The sequence below is a fragment of the Hyaena hyaena genome, unplaced genomic scaffold (assembly GCF_003009895.1).
Source record: "Hyaena hyaena isolate Hyena2069 unplaced genomic scaffold, ASM300989v1 scaffold_123, whole genome shotgun sequence".
NCBI lineage: Eukaryota > Metazoa > Chordata > Mammalia > Carnivora > Hyaenidae > Hyaena > Hyaena hyaena.
Genome location: NW_024080756.1, coordinates 69,481 through 84,532, shown reverse-complemented (window position 1 = coordinate 84,532; position 15,052 = coordinate 69,481). Strand labels below are relative to the sequence as shown.

The 15,052-nt window shown below is 39.3% G+C and overlaps 1 pseudogene; it reads right to left on the bottom strand.

Annotated features, from left to right (window-relative positions):
• Positions 1 to 10,660: 10,660 nt before the first annotated feature.
• LOC120235192 lies at positions 10,661 to 11,458 on the bottom strand (annotated as a pseudogene).
• Positions 11,459 to 15,052: the final 3,594 nt, after the last annotated feature.

The following is a 15,052-nucleotide window of genomic DNA, read 5'->3' as shown; positions in this document are numbered from 1 at the left end:
TCCTCATTCTTTATTTGTCTCCCAGAAGACAATGCCATAGAACTCCATATATAGTGGGTGATTTTCTACCTAAATTAAATATATATGTAAATTATAATCTTTTTTCATCTGTTTTTCATCCCTGAATAATTTAAACACAGCTGAAGATGTTTTCTCCAGGCTTTGTAAGAACATTCTTTCTGAGATGAGCTCAAATTTGGAAAATGTTGATTCAGAAGCAGAACTTTTCAGTAAGTCATAAGCAAGTGACTCTACCAAATTATAATGTGAATCCATATTCTTCAGTTGGTTCAGAGTCTGCTCCTCCAGTCCTTCAATAAATATGATAAATAGATCTTGATGGATGAGTTCATAGTTAAATTCTCCAGAATTAAATTTGCAAAATTTTGTGAAGGCATTTTATTTTCAGCAATGTTTTAAGAAAGTAGACACAGTAGTTCAAAGCAGTGTTTTGGCATTGTTTTTAGAAATGCCAATTTACATTCTTGTTGCATCTTAGAGAATAGGAAAAGACTTTTTCTTCTGTATAGGCAGTTTGCAGGCAAGGCTTCTGCAAACTTTAGCATTCTTGACAGTAATTGTTTAGCAGTCATTTCCAATTCTGTTTTGCTTGGAATGCAGACCTATGGGAAAAGATCCAACACCGCAATAGTTACTCTCTCATTGAAATGCTTCAAGTTCATCAGAAGACCAAACTGAAATTTTATCTTCTTAAAAGTGTCCCTGTATTGATAAGGAAGGAGAAGGGAATCTTAACAGGGGAAGAAAATGATGCTTAATGCTGAGCTCAGCTTAGTTGAAATTCTAACAATTCCTAGCCTCATTTTGCGGGTAAAAGTTACTTTTAAAGAGCAAGATGCCTCTCTCTTATACCCAGTGGGATTTACAAAGAGTTAAATAGTACATCTATATCAGGAAATTCTATTCTAGCTTTCACTGTGCTGATGGAGAAAACATCTTTCCAGATGGATTTCTGTTTATACAGCCTTTAAAATTTTTACTTGCACCCAGTTTGTCTCATTGGCAGTACTTCCAGTTCTATTTTTTAAGACTTTAAGCCTACAATAGTGTTTATAGAACAGGAAGAGAAGTGACCCTTTTCGTGAGAGAAAAGAAGCTACAAAACTCATTACTAGAAATATCTTTTACAAACATAATAAATGGTACTGATGGCTTGTCAGTAGGATTTTTAATATCTTATTAAGAAATATTGAAGGAATTGTATACTGAGTGTTCATAGACCCACCATCTGTATTTTAGTTCGTATTTTGTTATATTTATTTTATCATATACCTATCCATCTCTATCCATTTCTCTATCCATTTATCATTTTATATTATTTTTATTTTGGGGGGTATGCATTTCAAAGTGAGTTGCAGATATCAGAAGAAATGAACTAATTTTGAATCATGGGTAATACCATTTAGCTATTTGGCCAGTGGTCAATTGCATCAGTTAGGACTAGGTTCAGCTAAAGTTAAAAAAAACAACAACAACAGAGTAGCTTAATGTGTTTACAAACATTTATTTTCTTTGGTAAATGGAGGCTGAAGGTAGTAGCTCAATGTTGGTATGGTGGTTCTAACACCATCAGTGGGTTAAACTCTTTCTTTATTTCTAGACTACCATCCTAGCATTTGACATTTGTTTGCAAGATCTCTCATGGCCTGATACTGCTAGAACTCTGGTCTTCTCCCTTTCTAACAGTAGGAAGGAGGAATGGGATAAAGGTCTCTTTTAATGACTTACCCCAGAAGAACCAGTAATTTTATAATCAACTTGTTTGGCTCTAGAAAAGAAAAACTGAAGGAATTTTATAGGGATCATATTACAGAGGGACTTAGGAAAAATTGACACATTTATAACATTTACAGTTTATCAGTCAGAATATAGCCACATTTGACACATTATACTGAGAAATATATAGTATTATATATCCCTTTAATTATTTAGGTGGTTTATTTATTTTAGCCATTTCATCTTGTTGGAAAAAGTCAAATGAGCTGAGGTTTCTTGTCCTAGCTTTGTTGTGTGGGTCTTGGGTTACTTGTAACGGCACACAAGGTGCATCTGAATATGTTTTCATGTAACTTGAGTTAAACAAAACTGTTTTCCCAGTAAATTAATTGATCCCTATATTGAAGTAATATCAGAGTGATACGTGTTTATAGAATGATCACATCACTTTGATCAAAACATATTGTCATCAAAACGTGGTGGTTCAAGGCCAAAGGACTAGATGGCCAGCCTACATTATCCTTAGGAATACAATTTCTGAGAAGTCTGTGGGTTGAGAAACTGGTCTAATGATAACAGAAGTCCTGAGGAGTATTTTAAATAGCATTTATAGGCTTTGTCTTTAAAGAAGCAGCTTTATTTTCTGGAATCAAAAATGATTCACACCTGGGAGGTCTTGTGCAGCGTGCTAAAGGTAGATGATACAGAGAGGCCAGCATGGTTAAGGATGTTTGAGGAGATCTGTGAAGTGGCCCATGTGCCATGTACAACAAGGAGGAAAGCTCATTTTAATGTTTGTGTCCAAGAAATTAAAATGGCTACCATGAGTGGAAAAATTAATCCATACCACCATCATTTTCTCTTTTGGACTGGAAGGTTCAAGAATATCTGAAACGGGCATCTTTCCCTATCCGCAACCATTTATACTTGAAGAAGTTGTGCTTTTTTGGCATTAAGAATTAAAGTGTTTTAGCTTATAGATTGTTTTGAAAGTCTTACATGCATTTGTCTTATTTTCTTTCCCTTAATAAAAGTATTCCCCCTGAATTTTACCTAAAATCGAAATGATCTTTGGAGTTTTATACTAAAGTCTCAAATACAAACAATAAAGCAACAACCACCAGTTGAGAAAAGGAAAAATCCATAGTGGGAGGAAGGGGGTGATGGGAGAAGTGACAGAAGAGGATGGGAAATTAAATACAAGTTAAGACATCCTCCCTAGCCCCCTCTGGTTTTAGAGAATGATGATTTATCATTAAAGCTATAGAAAGTAAGTCTTCAGTGCTCATTATCATTGTTGAGACACACTGTAGTCCTGTGTCTTCTTTCTGCTTGTATTACCTCTCATCATCTGTCTTGAGACTGTTTCACAACTTGTTTGATATTACTGTTTTGGATCTGTAGAGTATTGTTTAATAAATTCTTAGAAAATCTAGAGTTATTTGTATGTTGAAGGGCAAGGTTAGGGATCAAAGAAAATGATTAAGATTATTATATCTTTGCTAGAGTCATGTAGTGGAACTGTTACACTGTATATAAATCATATAAAATAGAAAAGAGTACCATCTGTTTGTCTTGAAAGATGTGCAAGTCCTATACTGACCACAAATGATTTATTGCTTCTAAGTCACGTGAAACCTAAACCAAACTCCTGCCTTGACCTGGACTCAGAATGCAGAACCTGAACCAGAGTTTTAAGTGCAAATATTCATGGGGGACTGAGATTGGGAGTTACTAGTGACACACAGGGTTGCAAAGCAGGAGAGGAAGGACATCCAAAGACGGTATGCACGGTATGCGATAGTGAGTCAACCACCACTGTGGGCATCTGTTTCCTTGATCCCCCCAGTCCCTCTGAGGAGCTGAGTGAAATGAATTTCAGAATTTTCCACTTAGTGGCCATGGTGGGAAGAAGATGGAAGCCTTCATTAATCATTTCTTATCTGCATTAGTCAAAACTCCACCCCATGGGTAAAACTGCCCCTCTTCCCAGTCTCAACAGGGAAGCCGTGAGGTAGGAGAGAGGCTTGCATGAGGAGGTACAGCTTTTGGGAATAAATCAAAGGTGAGGCAGACAGAATCTGAGAGAGGGTACAAGGAGTACCAGACACATCCCCTAACCTCATCATCTTATGGATATGATAAAAGTTCCCAGAATCTTGTTGCATCCTGGCTCCAGCTGGCTCACAGGGGAACACCAGGACATTGCATGGACTTCCCCAAGTGTTGAGGAAATCTCCAAAAGGTGCCTAATAAAAGTACATGTGGTGCTCCTGGGTTTTGGCCTGTGCTGTGCTGTCAGTTCCTCATCTGACTCCAGAGCTGGTGATCTTCATTCTTCTTTTTCAAAAATTTAGCAGTCTCTTGCAAAGTGGGAAGAATTACTCAGGAGAGTCTTGGACGCATGGAACATTACTGAACTTAGTGAGCCTGCTTTTTCCGTGTATAAACCCTGTGACCCAGCCATTGTGTATCCCCAAGGTGCTCATGTGCCTGTTAAGAGAGCTGGAGAGAAATGGCCCAGACTCGTGCCAGCTGCTATTTCATACCCAGAACCTGACTCTGCTCAGGTGCTCAGTCTCCAAAGGACATTGTAGCTGGTCAAGTCTGGTTTGTTAGATAACTTTTCTTTATGGTAAATTTTATTTTGGTGTGTGTGTGTGTGTGTGTGTGTACACGTGCAGGAGAGGGAGATTTGAAATCTGGTTTTTGTTCCCCTCTCATTCTTCATTTCCATCCCCCCCATCCTTTCAAGTCTCCCAGAGGTGTCTCTAATATCTGAGTCCTCCTCATAGATATCGTTTGAGATTTTCCCCAGGATTCTCCTTGGTCCCCATGCAAATTAGGGATACAGATAGGTGCTTGGGCGTGGTTTGGGTATTGCCTAGTTCCACACACCAGTAATATACAAATCCTGGCTCTGGCCCAGGTGGGGTCTGACTTCCATTACAAGTTACATATCTTATTTCTAGTCCTAAGGACTCCATGGATAATTCTACAAATAAAGCTGGAGAAAATATTTATAAATATGTATTTGATTTAGAACAAAATAATCTTTTAAATGCAGATGATACAAATTCAAAGAAAAAAAGAACATGTATTTTGACTTCAACATTAATAATCTTCAGGTAAGTAAACTACCCTAAGTGTGTATCAGCCCAGTCCTGGCAATCTTTTTGAGACCTTAGTGATAGGAGAAAATAACAAGACTTTAGCATTTACTTTGTTGCTAGAGAATTTGAGGCATTAGAAGCTTCAGACATAGCTTAGCCTAGGTTCTCAAAGTTAGCCTTGCATCAGAATCACATGTTAAAACACTGATTGCAGGGCCCCACTCCTACATATTCTGATTCAGTAGGTCTGGGACAGGGCTAGCAAATTTTTATTTCTAATAGTTTTCCTGGTGCTGCTTATCTGCTGGCCCAAGGGCCACATCTTGAGAATCGCTGGTCTAGCAGACAAAAATAGTTTCAGATTGAAGTGTGATGACAATTTAACTTCTTTTTCTCAAGGCCAAAGCTAGTTTCATGGCCATTTTCCATATTAACAATGGTGCTTTATTTTTTTTAAATTTTTAAATGTTTAGTTATATTTGAGAAAGATTGTGAGTGAGCAGGGGAGGAGCAGAGAGATGGAGACAGAATCTGAAGCAGGCTCCAGGTTCTGAGCTGGCAGCACAGAGCCTGTGTGGGGCTCAAGCTCACGAGCCATGAGATTGTGACCTGAGCTGAAGTTGGAAGTTTAATCGGCTGAGCCACCCAGGTGCCCCAACAATGGTATTCAATGTAACTTATTTTCAACTAGATTTTAGTGGTGCACTTTTTGTATTAAGTAGATAAAAGATGAGAAAGCAGGTAGAGCATCCACATCAAAACCAGAAGAGAGTATTTGAGGGAAGAATTCTTAGTTCCCTGTATTAGGAGTTGTCAAATGATGGTGCAGGGGCCAAATCTGGCCCACTGTCTGCTTTTGTAAATAAAGTTTTATTGAAATGCAGCCACACATTGATTTCTGTATTGTTGATGGATGCTTTTGTACTGTAACAGCAGAATTGAGCAGTTGTGGCAGAACTGTATGCCCATAAAGGTGAAAATAATTACTATCTGACCCTTTACAGGAAATATTTGCCTACCCCTAGTCTCTATGTTCCTTTGAGCAACTGTTGGCTGATTTGGGGAAGCTTTTCTCTTGAAACCCAGCAGTAAGCAACATCAGTTTACTTTAGCAGATATGAAACTTGAATCCTAACACTTTCTTCCGCCCTTCCTCAACCTTCTCCCTCAACATGGAAAGTGGCCCAATAAGTGAAATGAAACTTGGCCCAATCAGCGATATTTAGAAAGTGGAAGGTGAAAGTGTTGACATCTGCTTGTATTTTGTGGTCCAAACTTCTCTGGGGGCACGTGATATGGCGAGAGTGTTCTGGTCAGCCAGGCATCTCACGTTTTGTGAAAGATTGCCTTGTGTTATCTGACCTTAGTTGGATTTATGCCTACTAAGAAATGCAGTTTGATGAAAGATCTGCATTCCTTCCTCCATATTGGCTTCCTAAGTGAACTCTTCCTTCCTTCAGTTTTGATAATTTTAATAAGTTGCAGTGCCATGTATTCAACATCCTATGGGTACATGAATAAATGCATGTGTGTGTTTTCAGACATCTGTGTATTTTAATGCATAGTCATTTCCATTCACCTGTTTGCCTTTACCTCCTTTCTGGTCTTATCTCTTTCTCTGCAGTTGGTTCACATCTCCAGAGAAGCAGATGCCAACACTGCTTCTCTGGATTAGAAGTATGAGAGATTTATTAGGGGGAATGCCTGAGGAGGGTTAAGGTGAGGAGGCAGCAGTGTCAGGAGAAATTTTACACTGCATTACAAATCTGACTGAAGGAAAGGAAGAGAGTTGCATAGGAAGGCTCAGACTGCAGTGTGATTCTAATAAAATTGTGGCCAGGTGGATGGAGAGTCCTTGAGCCAAAGTTGGAGGAGTCCAGTTGTTCCACAGGAACAGGTCAGTGCATGTACCCCCAGTCATTGGTTGGGGGTAGACAGGAAAGTGGGTCTCCAGCCTGAACATGGTGGTGGATCCACAGGGACAGTGGCTATAGTGGTCAGTGAATATGCTGCCTGCTCCAAGAGACCTGAGCACGTGTTTTCATGGCTGCCTCACTATTATATCTCTTCCATCTTGCTACCGCAGTTATTTTTGAAAACAGAAAAGCAGCCATAAACCTGTGATGCTTCCCCTTTACTTGCAGGATAAGACTAGGTACTCTCCTCTCTGACCCCATCTGCCTTTCCAGCCTTTTTTCCACTACTCAGATACCATTGCCTGAACGGTCCCTGTGTTTTTCTGTCTTGGGCACTTTGTCCACACGGTTCCCTATTCCTCACATGCCCTCCCTCTCTCAGCCCCCATTGAAATGCTACTTCCCTTTAAAATATTTCTCCACAGAACCATAAATGAAACTAACAGCTCTCTCCTTGAATGTTTAATTTACTTAGGAAACATTATTTGGTTATACACGGAATGCTGTGAAGGGTAGAAAGATGAATCAGATATGAATTCTTCTCTGAAGAATTAAGTTTATTAGGAAAAGTTAATAAACACTATATTAAAAAAGGAAGCAAGGGGCAACTGGGTGGCTCAGTCAGTTGAGCATACAATTTCAGCTCAGGTCATGATCTTGTGGTCCATGAGTCTGAGCCCCACATCAGGCTCTGTGCTGACAGCTTAGAGCTTGGAGCCTGCTTTGGATTCTGTGTCTCCCTCTCTCTCTGCTCTTCCCCCACTCAAGCTCTGTCTCTCTCTGTTCAAAAATAAAATTTATTATTTTTTGTTTGTTTGTTTTGTTTTGTTTTTTAATTTTTCAAAGGCCTACTTTATTTTCTTTTTCATTAATTTTTAAAAATTTTTTATTATTTTTTAAAATTTTTAATGTTTTATTTATTTTTTTCTTTTTTTCTTTTTTTTACAAATAGTTTATTGTCAAGTTGGTTTCCATGTAACACCCAGTGCTCAACCCCACAAGTGCCCCTCTCCGTGCCCATCCCCCCTCCCCCCCCCACATCCATCAGTCCTCAGTTTTTGTTAGCATTCAAGAGTCTCTCATGGTTTGCCTCTCCCCCTTTCCCCCACTATTTCTCCCCTTCTTCTCCCCCATTGTCCTCCGTTAAGTTCCTCCTAATCCTTCTATACGTGCAAACGTATGATATTTGTCCTTCTCTGCCTGACTTATTTCACTCAGCATAACACCCTCAAGGTCCATCCATGTTGCTACACATGGCCAGATTTCATTGTTTCTCATTGCCATGTAGTATTCCATGGTATAGATAAACCACATCTTTTTTTTTTTTTTACAAATAGTTTATTGTCAAATTAGTTTCCACATAACACCCAGTGCTCATCCCCACAAGTGTCCTTCTCCATGCCCCTCCCACCTCCCCCCCACATCCATCAGTCCTCAGTTTTTGTCAGCATTCAAGACTCTCTCATGGTTTGCCTCTCTCCCTTTTCCCCACCATTTCCCCCCTTCTACTCCCCCTTGTTCCTCAGTTAAGTTCCTCCTAATCCTCCTATACGTGCAAACATATAATATTTGTCCTTCTCTGCCTGACTTATTTCGCTCAGCATAACACCCTCAAGGTCCATCCATGTTGCTACACATGGCCAGATTTCATTGTTTCTCATTGCCATGTAGTATTCCATGGTATAGATAAACCACACCTTTTTGATCCATTTGTCCGTTGATGGACACTTAGGCTCTTTCCATGTTTTAGCTATTGTTGAGAGTGCTGCTATGTACATTGGGGTACATGTGCTCCTATGCATCAGCATTTCTAAATCCCTTGGGTAAATTCCTAGCAGTGCTATTGCTGGGTCATAGGGGAGTTCTGTTGTTAATTTTTTGAGGAACCTCCACACTGTTTTCCGGAGGGGCTGTACCAGTTTACATCCCCACCAACAGTGTATGAGGGTGCCCGTTTCTCCACATCCTCGCCAGCATCTCGTGTTCTCTGATTTGCTCATCAAAAATAAAATTTAAAAAAAATTTTTTAAAAAAAGAGAAAGCAAGACAAATTATAAGCTAGGTACAAAAAAAAGTGGGAATTCAGGCGAGGAAAAGATTACATTCATAACAGAAAAATCTACTATGAGAGGTGGGCTTTAAAGAATCAGTAGGATTTGGGTATGAGAATATGAGGAGGTAAGGGGATTCCAGATTACAAGAATAACAGGGGCATGGGAATGAATATCTTTAGAACAGTCTCAATGATTAGGGTTTTGCATACTGCACATAAGACTCGTGAGTACAATGTGAAATAAATTTAGTGGTCCTCTTATCAGCAGGAAAAAAATGAAAAGAAAGAAAGATAAAAAGAAAAGAAAAGAAATAGGACAAATAAAATAGGATGGGGAATGTGTGGAGTGTATGATATGTGATAAGGATATTGTGAAACTTTTATTATATATGTATATATTTTCATATATATACTGGGTCAGTATATAAATGTGTTTCTTACTGTGGGCAAGCTTTTGTTTTATTCAACAACATATATATCTATGGAGCATCTCTTATGTGCTGGCCACTAGGTGAAGTCCTGAGGTAAAGTGCTGAAAAAAAGCCACCATCGTCTTTACCTTCATGGAGAATATGAGTCAGTACAGGTTTTCAGATGATAGTGGTATTTTCAGAAACACCTAGAAAGCTTAATAAAACATAGATTGTTTTAGACCTTCATTCAGAGATCTGTTCAGCAGGCGAGGGGTAAGGCCTGGGAATTTGCTTTTCTAACGAGTTCTCAATTGATGCTAAAGGTGCTGGTAGGGGACCACATTAGACACTAAAATAAATACCAATGAATACATGATGGCAAGCTGTGATAAGTGTTAGGAAGGAGAAGAGTTGCAAGAGAGAATATCCTGGAAACCTATTTTTTTGCTGGATAGTCAGAGAAGATGTCTCTGAGAAAGTGATGTTTATGCCACAGGAACTACACGCTCAAGGCTCCAGAGGAACTGAAAACATGGAGGAAAGAAAGGTTTGAAAGGAGATTGGAAAGTAGGTAGGGACTAGGTCATACAGGGTCTTTAGCCTAGTGGCATTACACTGGGATATGCATATTTCTGGGGTGCATGAAGAAATTCTAAGGGTGTGCAGGCACATATAGTTCTAGGAGAATCATCCTTATGTGCTCTCCTAAAGATCTGCCCAAAGGGCTCATTTATCTTTCCTACCTCTTTATGAATAAAGTTATACTTATTTCCCAGTGAATCTTGCTAGGGCGCCTTGTCCTAGAGTGTAAAATCACTTGAGGGGGGGCAAAATGAGGAATAACTCAAAATCTTGACGTTGGTGTTGAAAACTGAGTAACTCGTATCATGGAAGTAAACCCAAAATCTATTCTTAAGGCAGCTGGTCTCCACTTCTTGGTTTTCCACAAAATTGAAGGAGGCTCTAAATATGCAGTCAGTCTTAGGGCTTTAAAAATGATTTTTGATGATGGACCACTTTGTCATTTTGGTATGTAACTAGGAAGAAGACCCTAGAATTTAGGGTCATGACTGTAAGAAAGCTTTTATTCCCTCTATTTGTTTATTCCCTCTATCTGTTTAGGTAGATGAAACAAGCACTTTTTTAGTGCTTACCTCTATATGAAAATGAAAAATTGGGTAGAAAAGAGATTCATAGATACCTGAAGTGGGATAAAAACTGGTGTCACTGAATTCATTAAGAGATGCATTTCCAATACAATATATCTATATATTTAAAAATTATCTCTAAGATTTATATATACTTATGTCATGTTGACCAGCTTACATTTTTAATAAATGTAATACTAACACCAACCAGAATAATTTTTTAAAAATGCATCAGTTATTTATACTGATAAGAATCAGTTATAGATTCTTTGTAAGAAATTTAGAACACCGATTTATGAAGATTAACTGCATTCACGAGAGAAAACACAGAATTGAGGTAGCCGTGGAGTTGGGGAACAGCTTTGATTTTTGGCAGAATTTGGGTGTCCACTGCTGAATCACTTTGCTCTATGAGCTTGTCTTTCTCTGTCAAAGATCTCACCTCCTTGTGTCTGGACTTACCTACTTCAAGAAACAGCATCTGTGAGATTTTTGGGATTTCACACCACTGATATCAATTTTGGTGGGGGTGGCGATGACACCTTTCTTCTGTGTTCTAGGTAGAGAACTGGACTGGGGATCAGAGGTCCAGTCACAAGTGGCAAGCCCCCTGCTCAGATACCTTGAGAAAACTACCCTCTTACCTCTGTGTTGCTGAGTGAGGATGATCAGAATGGTCCTGGGAGTGATGGTAGCTCAGTTTTTTCACCTGCTGTCTGAGGGATTTTTGCTGTGGCTTAACAGCTTTTGAAGAACATCTTTAGTAGGATTGTGTCTGGGCACTTTGTGAAGTTTAACTAGTTAGGTACCACCCTTCTTGTTACCACCAACTGGTTTTGTGACAATAGCAAGAACATTCTCCTTTTTCTTTTCAATCCTGAATTCAGCTGCTGACTACTTCCTCTTGTACATAGCAGATCAGGAATATCTGCCAATTACTTTGACTACGATGGGGTTTTGGCTGCACTGAGGCTTCCCCTGTTGGGTGTTTTGGCCTCAAGGTTAACTTGGCTTCAGCCTTTTTGGCTTCAGGGATTTTCTCCTTAGTATCTGGTTTCTCAGCCTTTTTACCTGCCATCTTGCAAGATGGGAAAGAGCCAGAATAATTTTTTTAAAACTGTTAGAACATGATGGCCACAGGAAAGTTTTAAACATTTCTATCTCTATCTATAATCTATATCTCTCTAAGTGGAGCTGGGACATATTATCTATGTACATATATATAGCAGGAACGTATTATAGGTACAGAGTATAAAAAAGCATAATGAATTGATCAACAGAAAGACTTTGAAGCAGGAAAGGGATAACTTTCTATTGTAAGTATAATGGAAATACAAGTTTAAGGAGAAAGCAGATTGCTGTTCCAGCATGCCTGCAGGTGCAGAGAAAAGGCTTCAAGACTGTTTGAAAAACTGGACTGGAGGTCTGAAGTTGTGAGAAGGTTTCTCGAGATGACAGGGTTAGCCTCAGAAAGAGTAGAGAAAGGAAAAGCAGGGCTGTGAGCGTGAGGTCCAAAGTGTGAGGGTGCCTAGTCTTATCTTAGCTCTCATTCTAATTTCTTGAATTTTGAGTGGGTATAGCTGCTCCCTTCTACTGATGCCCTACCCCTATATCTCCTATTTCTTTTCTTTCCCCTTCCTACCTTCTATTTGGTCAGATGAGTGTAGGATGGGGATGAACCTCAGGGAGGCTGAGATGGAGAAAGAACATTAAATATGGTTAAGTTTGTGGACAGTCTTTTTCTTGTGTGTGTGCATGTTGTAGTGAGAAAAATAATTGCAAGAGCAGCCATATCATGTCTCTCTTTTCCACTTTATGCTTTAAGATAGGTTTCTGGCTAAAGAAGCTTGAGAGGACTGCAGTTTTACCCCTTTGTATAGGGCAAGTTCTGGCCTCTGGCTTCTTATAGAGATGGGAAGATTTTCTCTTAGAGAAGGGAGCTCGAGAGGCAGAAATCCATCTGGCCTGAGAACCAGGAGAGCTGGATTCAGTCCACGCTCTGCCACTTTTTTCTGTGACACTGGAAAAAGCATCTATGCTCTGGATGCCTAGTTTGTAAAGAACAAAATTGAATAAAATGATCTGTATGTTTTCTCTCTATTCTAAAATTAATGCTTATAAGTTATGAGAATTGGAAAGAGTTTATAAAACTCCAGTAACTTTTGTTTTTCCTTATCACCCTTAAGGAGAAAAATTATAGTGCACTTTCAAGCTCAGTGTTTAAAAAAAGAGAGGAGAGAAAAGCAAAGAAAGAAGGCATTCCCCCCAACCCCCCTTCTCTTTGAGAAACATCAAGAGCTACTCTGCCCTCTAATAGTTGCCTGGGTAGAATTTTCCATCTTAGCACAAAGCAGCTCGACCTGGTTTCAACTAATCCCTTCTCCGTATACCCCTAATTTAACAAGAGGAACCGGAGGAGTCAGACAGTGTGTGGGAAGACTGAAGAAATAAGGAGGGTATAGAAACCACTAGAGATGGAGATAAGTTAAACATTCTGGCAAATTGTCACGGTGTATTGCTCATGCTGAATGGTTAGGCAGTTGGGAAGGTAGTTAAGAGAATGGCTCTAAATGCTTCATCTAATTGCAAGCAGCTGTCGATTAGTGGAGCTTGACCAACTGTTTTTAATTCCACTCAGTGGTGATGAAGAGAACGAGACTTTTAAGGGAAACTGGCAGGGGCTGTGTGTGTGTGTGTGTGTGTGTGTGTGTGTGTGTGTGTGTGTGTTTACGCACGCATGTGCATGAAGTTGCTTACTCTGATTCAGAGAGCAGAGAGTGCAGGAACTACTAAGAGATGCTCTCTGAAACCATTGCAGGCTTTCATGATCATGATTTCCCCCAAATTTACCAGCGTTTTGAAATTTTGGCGGGAGGCAAATTTCTCTGTTATCCCAATTCTGGAATGGTTTTTCATGGGTAGTGATTCATCCCTGGATGGTGAGTGGCTGGATGGCTTGTGCCAATACAGAAGCCATTGTTGTTCAATGTGGGCAGTAAATCTGGAATGAGAGGTAATAATGCCATTTAAGAGTCTTCTGCTTTGGAATGTTTCATTTCACTTTTTGAATTAGAAAATAGGAAAAATAAGAAAGTGGAAAATTTTAGCTAGTTTCCTGTGGTTCTAAAAACCTGCTACAAATTAACTAAATTTGAGAGTTTTCTGGAAGATAAAGTTGAATAGCCCAGTGTAATCAGCCTGATACCTGTTTTTGATGTAATTCTATATTTTTTTTCCTAACAGAGTTAGTGATCTTTCCTAATACTTATTTATTTTCTTTGCTTTTATTTCTTGCCATATGTTTAAAAAAGTTATTTCAATGTTTGTGCATTGCAAACTGAAGAGACTGTTAATTTGACCAAAAGCAAGAGTTCAGTGAAACCAGGAAGGCCTTGAAGTTCTAACAGTAGCTGTCCAACTGGTCTGAAAATACGCAAAGGGAGACAATTGGCAGAAAGTCTTAGAAAGGGGCTATATACTCCTTCAGTGCTAATTACCAGCCGTGTTATTTACTGAATTTTAGTGCCCTAAAAGAGAAAGTATATTTCCAAACTATATATCTGTGCAAAGGATATCCTTCACAACAGTGTTTACAATTGCATGAAATTAGAAATATCCTAAGTGTTCACAATTGGCATTGGCTAAATAACGATAGTGTTCATTTGCAGACAGAAGAATGTTGTGGAGGAATAGACCAATGACTTGGGGAAATGGTCATAATGTAGGAGGTGGAAAATCAGAATTAAAATGACTCATTCAGTAAAGATTTAGATTTAAAATTGTGTGGTATGTGTGTAAGTCAAAAGAACAAAATGGAAACAGTTGCAATGGGATTACAGGTGATTTTTATTTTACTTAGTTGGTTTTTTCCCCTAAATTTTCTCTTAACATAAACTACTTCTACACTTAGGATAAAAACCTAATTTTAAAATGAATTTCCCCAAATGTCCATTCTTCGATCATGAAGGATTTTATTCCTTGTCAGGATGAAGCTAAGGAGGAGATTCATGTCCAGCAAGGGAGAAAAAAAAATCAAGAGGGACAGCACTCAATAAACACCTAATTTTGTTTCTGATCTCGTGCCTGTTTGAAGCGCTCACACTTGTTTTGACTCAGCTAGATAAGTCAGCTCCTCTAAAACAGTCACAATTTCCACCAGCTGTTTGGAATGTTTGAGTGATGTTTTTGTTTTAGTGAACTTCACTGCCTATCCCTTGAGCTAGCTTATGAACAATTGTGAAGGAAGTCTTTGAGGCCGACACAGAGGAAAGCTGCTAATCTCAGGACATCCCCAAGGATTTGAAAAGGCATCTGTGCTGTTTCTGTTTTTCTTCCATGGCAGGTCTCTTGATGTCAGAAAGATGGGCCACTTCTCGGGCCCCGTTTTCGAAGAGTCCGTGTCCATAGCTGTACACAGTGGCTCAGATGGACTCCTCAGGAGGGAACAGGCACATTTCACTATGAAAATGTGAGGGACAGACCCTGTGCGAGGTATAACTACAAATTTTTCCTGGGTTCTCTTTTCTAGGTAGTAATTCTTTTCCACGAGTTCCGGGTTCATGATGGCAGGAAGCTGTTTATCATTGAAAGCCCACCAAAGGAGGGCTGTTGTCATCTTTGTCCAAGACTCTGAGACTTTCCTGTGAGCTAGAAGCTGGGGGGGAGGGAGGGG